Raw genomic sequence first — 15,312 nt, forward strand, 5'->3', positions numbered from 1 at the left:
TGGTAAGTTCACCAAGTATCATCGCATAGCATAATCCTACCCGGCGATCCTCTCCTTGTCGCCCTATTAGAGAGCGATCACTGGGTTGTATCTGGCACTTGAAAGAGTGTGTTTTATTAAGTATCCGGTTCTAGTTGTCATAAGGTCAAGGTATAACTCCGGGTTGTCCTTTTACCGAGGGACACGAATATTCTAATAGATAAACTTCCCTACAGGGGTGCACCACATAACCCAACACGCTCGATCCCTCTGGCCGAGCACACTTTTCTGGGTCATGTCCAGCCTCGCAAGATCAACACGTCGCAGCCCTACCTAGGCACAACAGAGAGGTCAGCACGCCGGTCTAAATCCTATGGCACAGGGGTCTAGGCCCATCGCCTGTTGCTCACCCGCACGTTGAGAACGCGGCCGGTAAGCAGACCTAGCCTCCCTAATGCAAGAGCAGGCGTTCCAGTCCAATCCGGCGCACGCTGCTCAGTCGCTGACGTCAAGAAGGCTTCGGCTGATACCACGATGTCGAGTGCCCATAACTGTTCCCGCGTAGTTGGTTAGTGCGTATAGGCCAATGGCCAGACTCGGGTCAAATACCAAGATCTCGTTAAGCATGTTAATTGATGTAACCACGGACGCCAACTAGGGCCAGGCCCACCTCTCTCCTAGGTGGTCTCAACCTGCCCTGTCGCTCCACCACAAAGTAACAGTCGGGGGCCGTCGGGAACCCAGGACCACCACCACCGGGATGGAACCACCTGTCCTTTCAGCCCCCACATCGAAATCACTTGCGGGTACTCCATGAGCCAACTCGACTTTAGTCACCACATGTATCAGGTGAAATATGTATAATATATACCCATGATCACCCCCCGAGTGATCACGACTCAATATTATAGCATAGCAGACGGAAAAGAATGTAGGGCCACTGATGGAATACTAGCATCATATACTAACCATTTAGGATTGTAGGTAAGGGTAACAACTGTAGCAACAATGTCAAGCTATGCAGCAGAATAGGATTAACCGAAAGCAGTAACATGATACACTACTCTAATGCAAGCAGTAGATAGAAGGTATATGCGATATCGGGTTGATCAAGGGGGGGCTTGCCTGGTTGCTCTAGCAAGGAGGGGTCATCAATACCGCTATTGACCAGGGCAGCAGCGACATCGGTCTCATAGTCTACCTGAGAGAAGAGGGGGAGAAACAATAAATATAATGCAAACATAAGCATGACGATGAATGACATGACAATGAGTGGCGTTAGGAGTGCCCTAATGCGGTAGGTGATACCGGTGAAGGGGAAAACATCCGGTAAAGTATTACCGGTGTTCCACGTTTTCGGACAGATGAACCAAAGATGAAATGTTGTATGTTCTCTATGCTAGGGACGTGTGGCTCACAAACGGACCGTGTATTCGGATTCGTCTCATCATTCTGAGCAACTTTCCCGTACAAAGTTTTTCATCCGAGTTACGGTTTATTTTCTATGATTTTCAAAGTTTTATATGATTTTCTAGAATTTAAATTTGAAAATAAAAAATAAATTGCTACGTGCACACACAAAGTGTACACAGCAGAGCAGCACAGAGGCTGACAGTGGGACCCAGTTGACTGCCAAGTCAGTAGTCAACTGGTCAGCTTTGACTGGTCAAAGGTCCAGCAGGGACCCACCAGTCAGTGACTAGGCTAGTCCAGTCAGCAGTTTGACTTGGTCAAACTGGTCAGCGGGCCCACCTGTCATTGGCTGATATTTAACAGAGTTTTATTTGCACTTTTAATTAACAGAGAAGGCCCATATGTCATTGTCTACGGTTAAACTAGACTTTAATTAAATTAGATTAACTAGTAGTGGGGACCACTGTCATTGGCTAGCAGCTAACCTAACTAGAAATTAGCACCTAAGCTAATTGCACGGGCCGATTGTTGGTGGCTTTGCCCACAGACGCACACACCATGTGCTAGGCCATGGCCACGGCCATTAGTAGCGGCTGGACTAGCAGTAAGTAGCGGCCAGGAGCATCTAGAGCAACAGCGGTGGCTAGGTGATAACCCACAAGTATAGGGGATCGCAACGGTTTCCGAGGGTAGAGTATTCAACCCAAATTTATTGATTGAACACAAGGGGAGCCAAAGAATATTCTCAAGTATTAGCAGCTGAGTTGTCAATTCAACCACACCTAGAAACTTAATATCTGCAGCAAGGTATTTAGTAGCAAAGTAATATCATAGTAGTGGTAACAGTGGCAAAAGTATCGGTAGCAGTTTTGGTTTTATAGTGATCGTAACAGTAGCAACGGAAAAGTAAATAAGCGAAGAACAATGTATGAAAAGCTCGTAGGCATTGGATCAATGATGGATAATTATGTCGGATGCGATCAATCATGCAACATTTATAACATAGGGTGACACAGAACTAGCTCCAGTTCATCAATGTAATGTAGGCATGTATTCAGAATATAGTCGTACGTTCTTATGGAATAGAACTTGCATGACATCTTTTGTCCTACCCTCCCCTGGAAGCGGGGTCCTATTGGAAACTAAGGGATATTAAGTGTTGGGTAACGTAGTAATTTCAAAAAAATTCCTACGCACATGAAAGATCATGGTGATGCACAACAACGAGAGGGGAGAGTATTGTCCATGTACCCTCGTAGACCGAAAGCGGAAGCGTTAGCACAAGCGGTTGATGTAGTCGTACGTCTTGACAATTCGACCGATCAAGTACCAAATGTACGGCACCTCCGAGTTCTGCACACGTACAGCCCGATGACATCCCTCGAACTTCGATCCAGCCGAGTGTTGAGGGAGAGTTTTGTCAGCACGACGGCATGGTGACGATGATGATGTTCTACCGACGCAGGGCTTCGCCTAAGCACCGCTATGGTATTATCGAAGTGGACTATGGTGGAGGGGGGAACCGCACATGGCTAAAAGATCAAACGATCAATTGTTGTGTCTCTAGGGTGCCCCCCTGCCCCCGTATATAAAGGAGCAAGGGGGGAGGTGTGGCCGGCCAGGAGGGGCGCGCTAGGAGTAGTCCTACTACTACCGGGAGTAGGACTCCCTCCCTTTTCCTTGTTGGATTAGGAGAAGAGGGGAAAGAGGTGGAGGAGAAGAAGGAAAGGGGGCCGCCCCCCCTCTTCTTGTCCTATTCGGACTAGGGGGGAGGGGCGCGTGGGCCTTGCCCTGGCCGCCTCTCCTCTTCTCCACTAAGGCCCACTATGCCCATTAACCCCCGGGGGGTTCCGGTAACCCCTCCGGTACTCCGGTGAAATCCCGATTTCACCCGGAACACTTCCGATATCCAAATATAGGCTTCCAATATATCAATCTTCATGTCTCGTCCATTTCGAGACTCCTCGTCATGTCCGTGATCATATCCGGGACTCCGAACAACCTTCGGTACAGCAAAACATATAAACTCATAATATAACTGTCATCGAAACGTTAAGCGTGCGGTCCCTACGGGTTCAAGAACTATGTAGACATGACCGAGACACGTCTCCGATCAATAACAAATAGCGGAACCTGGATGCTCATATTGGCTCCCACATATTCTACGAAGATCTTTATCGGTCAGACCGCATAACAACATACATTGTTCCCTTTGTCATCGGTATGTTACTTGCCCGAGATTCGATCGTCGGTATCACAATACCTAGTTCAATCTCGTTACCGGCAAGTCTCTTTACTCGTTCCGTAATACATCATCCCGCAACTAACTCATTAGTTGCAATGCTTACAAGGCTTAAGTGATGTGTATTACCGAGAGGGCCCAGAGATACCTCTACGACAATCGGAGTGACAAATCCTAATCTCGAAATACGCCAACCCAACAAGTACCTTCAGAGACACCTGTAGATCACCTTTATAATCACCCAATTACGTTGTGACGTTTGGTAGCACACAAAGTGTTCCTGTGGTAAACGGGAGCTGCATAATCTCACAGTCATAGGAACATGTATAAGTCATGAAGAAAGCACTAGCAACATACTAAATGATCGAGTGCTAAGCTAACGGAATGGGTCAAGTCAATCACATCATTCTCCTAATGATGTGATCCCGTTAATAAAATGACAACTCATGTCAATGGCTAGGAAACATAACCATCTTTGATTAATGAGCTAGTCAAGTAGAGCCATACTAGTGACACTCTGTTTGTCTATGTATTCACACATGTATTACGTTTCCGGTTAATACAATTCTAGCATGAATAATAAACATTTATCATTACCGTCAGCGTCAGTCTTCTTCTTGAAGATCCATTTATTCTCAAAGGCTTGTCGATCATCGGGCAAGTCAACCAAAGTCCACACTTTGTTCTCATACATGGATCCCATCTCACATTTCATTGCCTCAAGCCATTTTGCGGAATCTGGGTTCACCATCGCTTCTTCATAGTTCGTAGGTTCGCCATGGTCTAGTAACATAACCTCCAGAACAGGATAACCGTACCACTCTGGTGCGGATCTTACTCTGGTTGACCTACGAGGTTCAGTAACAACTTGATCTGAAGTTTCATGATCATCATCATTAACTTTCTCACTAATTGGTGTAGGCGTCACAGGAAACGGTTTCTGTGATGAACTACTTTCCAATAAGGGAGCAGGTACAGTTACCTCATCAAGTTCTACTTTCCTCCCACTCACTTCTTTGGAGAGAAACTCCTTCTCTAGAAAGGATCCATTCTTAGCAAAGAATGTCTTGCCTTCGGATTTGTGATAAAGGTGTACCCAACAGTCTCCTTTGGGTATCCTATGAAGACACATTTCTCCGATTTGGGTTCGAGCTTATCAGGTTGCATAAGCATCACAGCCCCAAACTTTGAGAAATGACAACTTTGCTTTCTTGCCAAACCACAATTCATAAGGCATCGTCTCAACGGATTTTGATGGTGCCCAATTTAACGTGAATGCAGTCGTCTCTAAAGCATAACCCCAAAACGATAGCGGTAAATCAGTAAGAGACATCATAGATCGCACCATATCTAGTAAAGTACGATTAGGATGTTCGTACACACCATTATGCTGTGGTGTTCCGGGTGGCGTGAGTTGCGAAACTATTCCGCACTGTTTCAAATGTAGACCAAACTCATAACTCAAATATTCTCCTCCACGATCAGATCGTAGAAACTTTATTTTCTTGTTACGATGATTTTCAACTTCACTGTGAAATTCTTTGAACTTTTCAAATGTTTCAGACTTATATTTCATTAAGTAGATATACCCATATATGCTCAAATCATCTGTGAAGGTGAGAAAATAACGATATCCGTCGCGAGCCTCAACATTCATCAGACCACATACATCTATATGTATGATTTCTAACAAATCTGTTGCTCTCTCCGTAGTATCGGAGAACGGCGTTTTAGTCATCTTTCCCATGAGGCACGGTTCGCAAGTACCAAGTGATTCATAATCAAGTGGTTCCAAAAGTCCATCAGTATGGAGTTTCTTCATGCGCTTTACACTGATATGACCTAAACGGCAGTGCCACAAATAAGTTGCACTATCATTATCAACTCTGCATCTTTTGGCTTCAACATTATGAATATGTGTATCACTACTATCGAGATTCATCAAAAATAGACCACTCTTCAAGGGTGCATGACCATAAAAGATATTACTCATATAAATAGAACAACCATTATTCTCTGATTTAAATGAATAACCGTCTCGCATCAAACAAGATCCAAATAAAATGTTCATGCTCAACGCTGGCACCAAATAACAATTATTTAGGTGTAATACTAATCCCGAAGGTAGATGTAGAGGTAGCGTGCCGACGGCGATCACATCGACTTTGGAACCGTTTCCCACGCGCATCGTCACCTCGTCCTTGGCCAGTGTTCGCTTAATCTGTAGTCCCTGTTTCGAGTTGCAAATATTAGCAACAGAACCAGTATCAAATACCCAGGTGCTATTGTGAGCTCTGGTAAGGTACACATCAATTACATGTATATCACATATACCTTTGTTCACCTTGCCATCCTTTTTATTCGCCAAATACTTGGGGCAGTTCCGCTTCCAGCGACTAGTCTGCTTGCAGTAGAAGCACTCAGTCTCAGGCTTAGGTCCAGACTTGGGTTTCTTCTCTTGAGCAGCAACTTGCTTGTTGTTCTTCTTGAAGTTCCCCTTCTTCTTCCCTTTGCCCTTTTTCTTGAAACTGGTGGTATTATTGACCATCAACACTTGATGCTCTTTCTTGATGTCTACCTCTACAGCCTTTAGCATTGCGAAGAGCTCGAGAATCGTCTTATCCATCCCTTGCATGTTACAGTTCATCACGAAGCTCTTGTAGCTTGGTGGCAGTGATTGAAGAATCCTGTTAATGACTCTATCATCCAGAAGATTAACTCCCAGTTGAATCAAGTGATTATAGTACCCAGACATCTTGAGTATATGCTCACTGACAGAACTATTCTCCTCCATCTTGCAACTGTAGGACTTATTGGAGACTTCATATCTCTCAATCCGTGCATTCTTTTGAAATATTAACTTCAATTCCTGGAACATATCATATGCTCCATGACGTTCAAAACGTCGTTGAAGTCCCGGTTCTAAGCCGTAAAGCGCGGCACACTGAACTATCGAGTAGTCATCAACACGTGACTGCCAGGCATTCACAATGTCTGCAGTTGCTGGCGCAGGTGGTACACCTAGCGGTGCTTCCAGGATGTAACTTTTCTGTGCAGCAATGAGGATAATCCTCAAGTTACGGACCCAATCCATGTAATTGCTACCATCATCTTTCAACTTTGCTTTCTCAAGGAACGCATTAAAATTCAACAGAACAACAGCACGGGCCATCTATCTACAATCAACATAGACAAGCAAGATACTATCAGGTACTAAGTTCATGATAAATTTAAGTTTAATTAATCATATTACTTAAGAACTCCCACTTAGATAGACACCCCTCTAATCCTCTAAGTGATCACGTGATCCAAATCAACTAAACCATAACCGATCATCACGTGAAATGGCGTAGTTTTCAATGGTGAACATCACTATGTTGATCATATCTACTATATGATTCACGCTCGACCTTTCGGTCTCAGTGTTCCGAGGCCATATCTGCATATGATAGGCTCGTCAAGTTTAACCTGAGTATTCCGCGTGTGCAAAACTGGCTTGCACCCGTTGTAGATGGACATAGAGCTTATCACACCCGATCATCACCTGGTGTATGGGCACGACGAACTTTGGCAACGGTGCATACTTAGGGAGAACACTTTTATCTTGAAATTTAGTGAGAGATCATCTTATAATGGTACCATCAATCAAAGCAAGATAAGATGCATAAAAGATAAACATCACATGCAATCAATATAAGTGATATGATATGACCATCATCATCTTGTGCTTGTGATCTCCATCTCCGAAGCAACGTCATGATCACCATCATCACCGGCATGACACCTTGATCTCCATCGTAGCATCGTTGTCGTCTCGCCAATCTTATGCGTCTACGACTATCGGTACCGCTTAGTGCTAAAGTAAAGCATTACAGGGCGATTGCATTGCATACAATAAAGCGACAACCATATGGCTCCTGCCAGTTGCCGATAACTTGGTTACAAAACATGTCTTGACCATATCACATCACAACATGCGCTGCAAAAACAAGTTAGACGTCCCCTAATTTGTTGTTACAAGTTTTACGTGGCTACTACTGGGCTTAGCAAGAACCGTTCTTACCTACACATCAAAACCACAACGATAGTTTGTCAAGTTGGTGTTGTTTTAACCCTCGCAAGGACCGGGCGTAGCCACACTCGGTTCAACTAAAGTTAGAGAAACTGACACCCGCCAGCCACCTGTGTGCAAAGGACATCGGTAGAACCAGTCTCGCGTAAGCTTACGCGTAATGTCGGTCCGGGCCGCTTCATCCAACAATACCGCCGAACCAAAGTATGACATGCTGGTAAGCAGTATGACTTATATCGCCCACAACTCACTTGCGTTCTGCTCGTGCATATGACATCTACGCATTAAAACCTGGCTCGGATGCCACTGTTGGGTAACGTAGTAATTTCATAAAAAATCCTATGCACAAGCAAGATCATGGTGATGCACAACAACGAGAGGGGAGAATATTGTCCACGTACCCTCGTAGACCGAAAGCGGAAGCATTAGCACAACGCGGTTGATGTAGTCGTACGTCTTCACGATCCGACCGATCAAGTACCGAACGTACGACACCTCCGAGTTCAGCACACGTTCAGCCCGATGACGTCCCTCGAACTCCGATCCGGCCGAGTGTTGAGGGAGAGTTTCGTCAGCATGATGGCATGGTGACGATGATGATGTTCTACCGACGCAGGGCTTCACTTAAGCACCGCTACAGTATTATCGAGGTGGACTATGGTGGCGGGGGGCACCGCACACGGCTAAAGATCGAACGATCAATTTTTGTGTCTCTAGGGTGCCCCCTGCCACCGTATATAAAGGAGCAAGGGGGCAGGTGCGGCTGGCCAGGAGGGGCGCGCCAGGGCGGCCGGCCAGGAGGGGCGCGCCAGGAGGAGTCCTACTCCTACCGGGAGTAGGACTCCCTCCCTTTTCCTTGTTGGATTAGGAGAAGAGGGGAAAGAGGTGGAGGAGAAGAAGGAAAGGGGGGCGCCGCCCCCCTCTCCTTGTCCTATTCAGACTAGGGGGGAGGGGCGTGCGGCCCTTGCCCTGGCCGCCTCTCCTCTTCTCCCCTAAGGCCCACTATGGCCCATTAACCCCCGGGGGGTTCCGATAACCCCTCCGGTACTCCGGTAAAATCCCGATTCGCCCGGAACACTTCCGATATCCAAATATAGGCTTCCAATATATCAATCTTCATGTCTCGACCATTTCGAGACTCCTCGTCATGTCCGTGATCATATCCAGGACTCCGAACAACCTTCGGTACATCAAAACATATAAACTCATAATATAACTGTCATCAAAACGTTAAGCGTGCGGACCCTACGGGTTCGAGAACTATGTAGACATGACCGAGACACGTCTCCGGTCAATAACCGATAGCGGAACCTGGATGCTCATATTGGCTCCCACATATTCTACGAAGATCTTTATCGGTCAGACCGCATAACAACATACGTTGTTCCCTTTGTCATCGGTATGTTACTTGCCCGAGATTCGATCGTCGGTATCTCAATACCTAGTTCAATATCGTTACCGGCAAGTCTCTTTACTCGTTCTGTAATACATCATCCCGCAACTAACTCATTAGTTGCAATGCTTGCAAGGCTTAAGTGATGTGTATTACTGAGAGGGCCCAGAGATACCTCTCTGACAATCAGAGTGACAAATCCTAATCTCGAAATACGCCAACCCAACAAGTACCTTCAGAGACACCTGTAGAGCACCTTTATAATCACCCAGTTATGTTGTGACGTTTGGTAGCACACAAAGTGTTCCTCCGGTAAATGGGAGTTGCATAATCTCATGGTCATAGGAACATGTATAAGTCATGAAGAAAGCACTAGCAACATACTAAACGATCGAGTGCTAAGCTAACAGAATGGGTCAAGTCAATCACATCATTCTCCTAATGATGTGATCCCATTAATCAAATGACAACTCATGTCAATGGCTAGGAAACATAACCATCTTTGATTAACGAGCTAGTCAAGTAGAGGCATACTAGTGACACTCTGTTTGTCTATGTATTCACACATGTATTACGTTTCCGGTTAATACAATTCTAGTATCAATAATAAACATTTATCATGAGAATAAGGAAATAAATAATAACTTTATTGTTGCCTCTAGGGCATATTTCCTTCATTAAGGCCTCCTTTTAATAGAGTACCGGACCAAAGCATTAACACATAGTGAATACATGAAGTCCTCAAACTACGGTCATCACCGGTAAGTATCCTGATTATTGTCACTTCGGGATTAACGGATCATAACACATAATAGGTGACTATAGACTTGCATGATAGGATCAAGAACTCACATATATTCATGAAAACATAATAGGTTCAGATCTGAAATCATGGCACTTGAGCCCTAGTGACAAGCATTAAGCATAGCAAAGTCATAGCAACATCAATCTCAGAACATAGTGGATACTAGGGATCAAACCCTAACAAAACTAACTCGATTACATGATAAATCTCATCCAACCCATCACCGTACAGCAAGCATACGATGGAATTACTCATGCATGGCGGTGAGCATCATGAAAATGGTGATGGAGGAAGGTTGATGATGATGATGTCGACGGATTCCCCGCAATATCATCATAATCTAGATAAGCGGGAGGCAACTCAATATCATCTCCATGTATGGATATACCAGGATAGTTAGCTACACGAGTTGCATAAATTCCATCAAATAAATTTCCATTAATACTGTTATTATGCAACCTACGTGAAACAATGGCCCCCAAGTTATATTGTCTATCTCCTAATACAACACTCTTGAGAACACTAAGATCTGGAATACACATGTGACATGCCTCATCCTTACCATTTATGCATCTACCTATAAAGAGAGCAAAATAATGTATAGTAGGAAAATGAATGCTCCCTGCTATGGTAGCTTGCGTGATTTCCCTAGATTCCCCCATAGTTATACTAGCAAGAAAGTCTTTATATTCATATTTGCGAGGTTCACTAGCACTACCCCACTGCGGTAGTTTACAAGCAGTATTAAAATCTTCTAAGTGCATGGTATAAGATTTATCATAAAGATCAAACAGGACAGTTTGAGAATTGCGTGATCATGTAAATTTAAACCTTCTCACAAATGAATCAGTTAAATAGAGGTACTGACATCACTTATCTGACTCGAAGTTCTCAAGATTAGCGTTACACACATATGCTTCAAATTCCTCCTTAATTCCTACCTGGACCATGAAATTTTCTGACGGCCATTCACAAGGCCGCACTTGAGCTTCTCTTGCTAGTTCATGCTCCGGCTCACGTATCGCGGGCCTTGGTCCTTGCTTCCTTGAGGAACCACCTTGGTACATTTTCCTAAACATATTTCTTCCTCTGAAAAATTTCTGAATTTTTTAGTAACTCAAAAATAAAGTGAACCAAACTCAACAAAATTGATAGCAACTACTCCCGTAAGTGCCTAGAGGCCATATCATGCATTAAAACTACTTAGAACCATATAAATTTGACATGCAAGCTCAAGAACAGGGTCACCTAAGCAGCAAAAATTTGCAATGAATAAAGCACTAGAACAAAAACTATTTGGACCATTGGAGGAGTCACATACCGGAGAACAATTCCCCAAAGCAATTTTGTGAATGGAGCTTTGAACAAGGAGATCGAAAATGGCACCAAGATGCGCAAGAACTCGGGTTTGAGCTGGTGGATGATTTTTCTGGAGCAAGACAAAGTGTGTGGGTGCAAGGATAAGTGGAGGGGACCCACGTGGGGTCCACGAGGCAGGGGGCGCACCCTCCACCCTCGTGGGCACATGGTGAGGCCCCCTGGTGTGTTCTCAGTGCCAATAATCTTAAATATTCTAAAAAAATCAGATTTCATTTTCAGGGCATTTGGAGAACTTTTATTTTTGGGGTATTTTTTTATTGCAAGAATAATTCAGAAAAACAGATAGAAAATACTATTTTTACTTTATTTAATATAAATAACAGAAAGTAAAAGGAGGGTACATGAGGTTGTGCTTTCTAACTTCGTCCATCTCATGCTCCTCAAAAGGAATCCATTAACAAGGTTGATCAAGTCTTGTTAACAAACTCTTTCCGAATAACATGAAACCGAAGAAATTTCGAATAACACTAGGTTACCTCAACGAGCATATCCCCAACAATAAGAATATCATATTTCTTCTTGACAGTAGGGAGAGGAAATTCAAAACTTCCAATACTGATAGTTGAAATTTTTCCAATAGAATTGATACTGTGGACTTGAGGTTGTTTCCTCGGAAAGTGTACCGTATGCTCATTACCATTAACATGAATAGTGGCATTGCCTTTGTTGCAATCAATAACAGCCCCTGCAGTATTCAAAAAGGGTCTTCCAAGAATAATAGACATACTATTGTCCTCGAGAATATCAAGAATAACAAAGTCTGTTAAAATAGTAACGTTTGCAACCACAACAGGCACATCCTCGCAAATACCGACAGGTATAGTAGTTGATTTATCAGCCATTTGCAAAGATATTTCAGTAGGTATCAACTTATTCAAATCAAGTCTACGATATAAAGAGAGAGGCATAACACTAACACCGGCTCCAAGATCACATAAAGCAGTTTTAACATAGTTTCTTTTAATGGAGCATGGTATAGTTGGTACTCCTGGATCTCCAAGTTTCTTTGGTATTCCACCCTTAAAAGTATAATTAGCAAGCATGATGGAAATTTCATCTTCCGGTATCTTTATTTTATTAGTAACAATATCTTTCATGTACTTAGCATAAGGATTCATTTTAAGCATATCAGTCAAACGCATATGCAAAAAGATAGGTCTAATCATTTCAGCAAAGCGCTCAAAATCCTCATCATCCTTTTTCTTGGATGGTTTAGGAGGAAAAGGCATGGGTTTCTGAAGCCATGGTTCTCTTTCTTTACCATGCTTCCTAGCAAAAAAGTCGCTCTTATCATAACGTTGATTCTTTGATTGTGGGTTATCAAGATCAACAACAGGTTCAATCTCTAGATCATTATCATTGCTAGGTTGAGCATCAACATGAACATAATCATTAACATTAGCACTAGGTTCATGTTCATTACTAGATTATGTTTCAGCATCAGAAATAGAAATATCATTGGGATTCTGAGGTGTGTCAACAACAGGTTCACTAGAAGCATGCAAGTCCTATCATTTTTCTTTTTCTTCCTCTTAGAAGGACTAGGTGTATCAACATCAGCTCTCTGAGAATCTTTCTCAATTCTCTTGGGGTGGCCCTCAGGATACAAAGGTTCCTGAGTCATTTTACCTCCTCTAGTCATAACTCTAACATCATTATCATTCTTCTTATTATTTAATTCATTGAGCAAATCATTCTGAGCTTTAAGCACTTGTTCTACTTGAGTGGTAACCATAGAAGCATGTTTACGAATAAGTTTAAGTTCACCTTTAACTCTAGACATATAATCACTCAAGTGTTCAAGCATATCAGCATTGTGTTTCAATTGTCTACCAACATAAGGATTGAAATTTTCTATTTTAACCATAAAGTCATCAAACTCATCCAAGAATTGGCTAGCAAACTTAGTAAATGGAATTTCACATTTATCAAATCTATAGAGATAATTTACCTTTACTACCTGTGACGGGTTATCGAGACCATGTATTTCTTCAATAGGCGGTAAATTCTTAACATCTTCAGCTTTATACCTTTTTCTTTCATAGATTTCTTTGCCTCTTGCATATCTTCAGGACTGAGAAATAGAATACCCCCTTTCTTCGGAGTTGGCTTAGGAGTTGGTTCAGGAAGTGTTCAATTATTTTCATTAGTCAACATATTATTCAATGGCAATTCACCTTGATCAATAGTTCTTTTCCTGAAAATACAACCAGGGCAACTATCCAGGTAGTCTCTGGAAGCATCGGTTAGTCCATTATAAAAGATATCCAGTATTTCATTTTTCTTGAGAGGATGATCAGGCAAAGCATTAAGTAATTGGAGAAGCCTCTCCCAAGCTTGTGGGAGACTCTCTTCTTCAATTTGCACAAAATTATATATTTCCCTTAAGGCAGCTTGTTTCTTATGAGCGGGGAAATATTTAGCAGAGAAGTAATAAATGATATCCCAGGGACTACGCACACAACCAGGATCAAGAGAATTAAACCATGTCTTAACATCACCCTTTAATGAGAACGGAAACAACTTAAGGATAAAGTAATAGCGAGTTTTCTCATCATGTGTAAACAGGGTGGCTATATCATTTAATTTAGTAAGATGTGCCACAACAGTTTTAGATTCATAGCCACAAAAAGGATCAGATTCAACCAAAGTAATTAACTCAGGATCGACAGAGAAATCATAATCCTTATTAGTAATAAAGATAGGTGAAGTAGCAAAAGCAGGGTCATATTTCATTCTAGCATTCAAAGACTTTTCTTCGGGCTTAGCTAATAATTTCTTAAGATCAGATCTATCATTGCAAGCTAAGAAGTCTCTAGCAGTTTCTTCATCCATAACATAACCCTCAGGCACAACAGGCAATTCATATCTAGGGGGAGAATCTTCATCATCACTTTCATCAATATTATCAGTTTCAATTATTTCATTCTCTCTAGCCCTAGCAAGTTGTTCATCAAGAAATTCACCTAGTGGCACAGAATTATCAAGCATAGGAGTAGTTTCATCATAAGTATCATGCAAAGCAGAAGTGGCATCATCAATAACATACGACATATCAGAATGAATAGCAGGTGTAGTGTCGCAAGTTTACTCAAAAGAGAAGGTGAATCAAGTGCAAAGCTAGATGGCAGTTCCTTACCTCCCCTCGTAGTTGAGGGAAAAATCTTGGTTCTTTGACCTTTCAAGTTCTTCATAGTGACCAGCAGATATAAATCCCAAGTGACTCAAAGAATAGAGCTATGCTCCCCGGCAACGGCACCAGAAAATAGTTTGGATAACCCACAAGTATAGGGGATCGCAACAGTTTTCGAGGGTAGAGCATTCAACCCAAATTTATTGATTCGACACAAGGGAAGCCAAATAATATTCTCAAGTATTAGCAGCTGAGTTGTCAATTCAACCACACCTGGAAACTTAATATTTTCAGCAAAGTGTTTAGTAGCAAAGTAATATGATAGTAGTGGTAACGGTAGAAAAAGTAATATTTTTGGTTTTATAGTGATTGTAACAATAGCAACAGAAAGGTAAATAAGAGAAGAACAATATAGGAAAAGCTCGTAGGCATTGGATCGGTGATGGAGAATTATGTTGGATGCGATCAATCATGCAATAGTTATAACATAGGGTGACACAAAACTAACTCCAGTTCATCAATGTAATGTAGGCATGTATTCCGAATATAGTCATACGTGCTTATGGAAAAGAACTTGCATGACATCTTTTGTCCTAACCTCCCGTGGCAGCGGGGTCCTATTGGAAACTAAGGGATATTAAGGCCTCCTTTTAATAGTGTACCGGACCAAAGCATTAACACATAGTGAATACATGAACTCCTCAAACTACGATCATCACAAGTAAGTATCTCGATTATTGTCACTTCGGGGTTAACGGATCGTAACACATAATAGGTAACTATAGACTTGCAAGATAGGATCAAGAACTCACATATATTCATGAAAACATTATAGGTTCAGATATGAAATCATGGCACTCGAGCCCTAGTGACAAGCATTAAGCATAGAAAAGTC

The sequence above is a fragment of the Triticum aestivum genome, chromosome 4A (assembly GCF_018294505.1).
Source record: "Triticum aestivum cultivar Chinese Spring chromosome 4A, IWGSC CS RefSeq v2.1, whole genome shotgun sequence".
NCBI classification, from domain to species: domain Eukaryota; kingdom Viridiplantae; phylum Streptophyta; class Magnoliopsida; order Poales; family Poaceae; genus Triticum; species Triticum aestivum.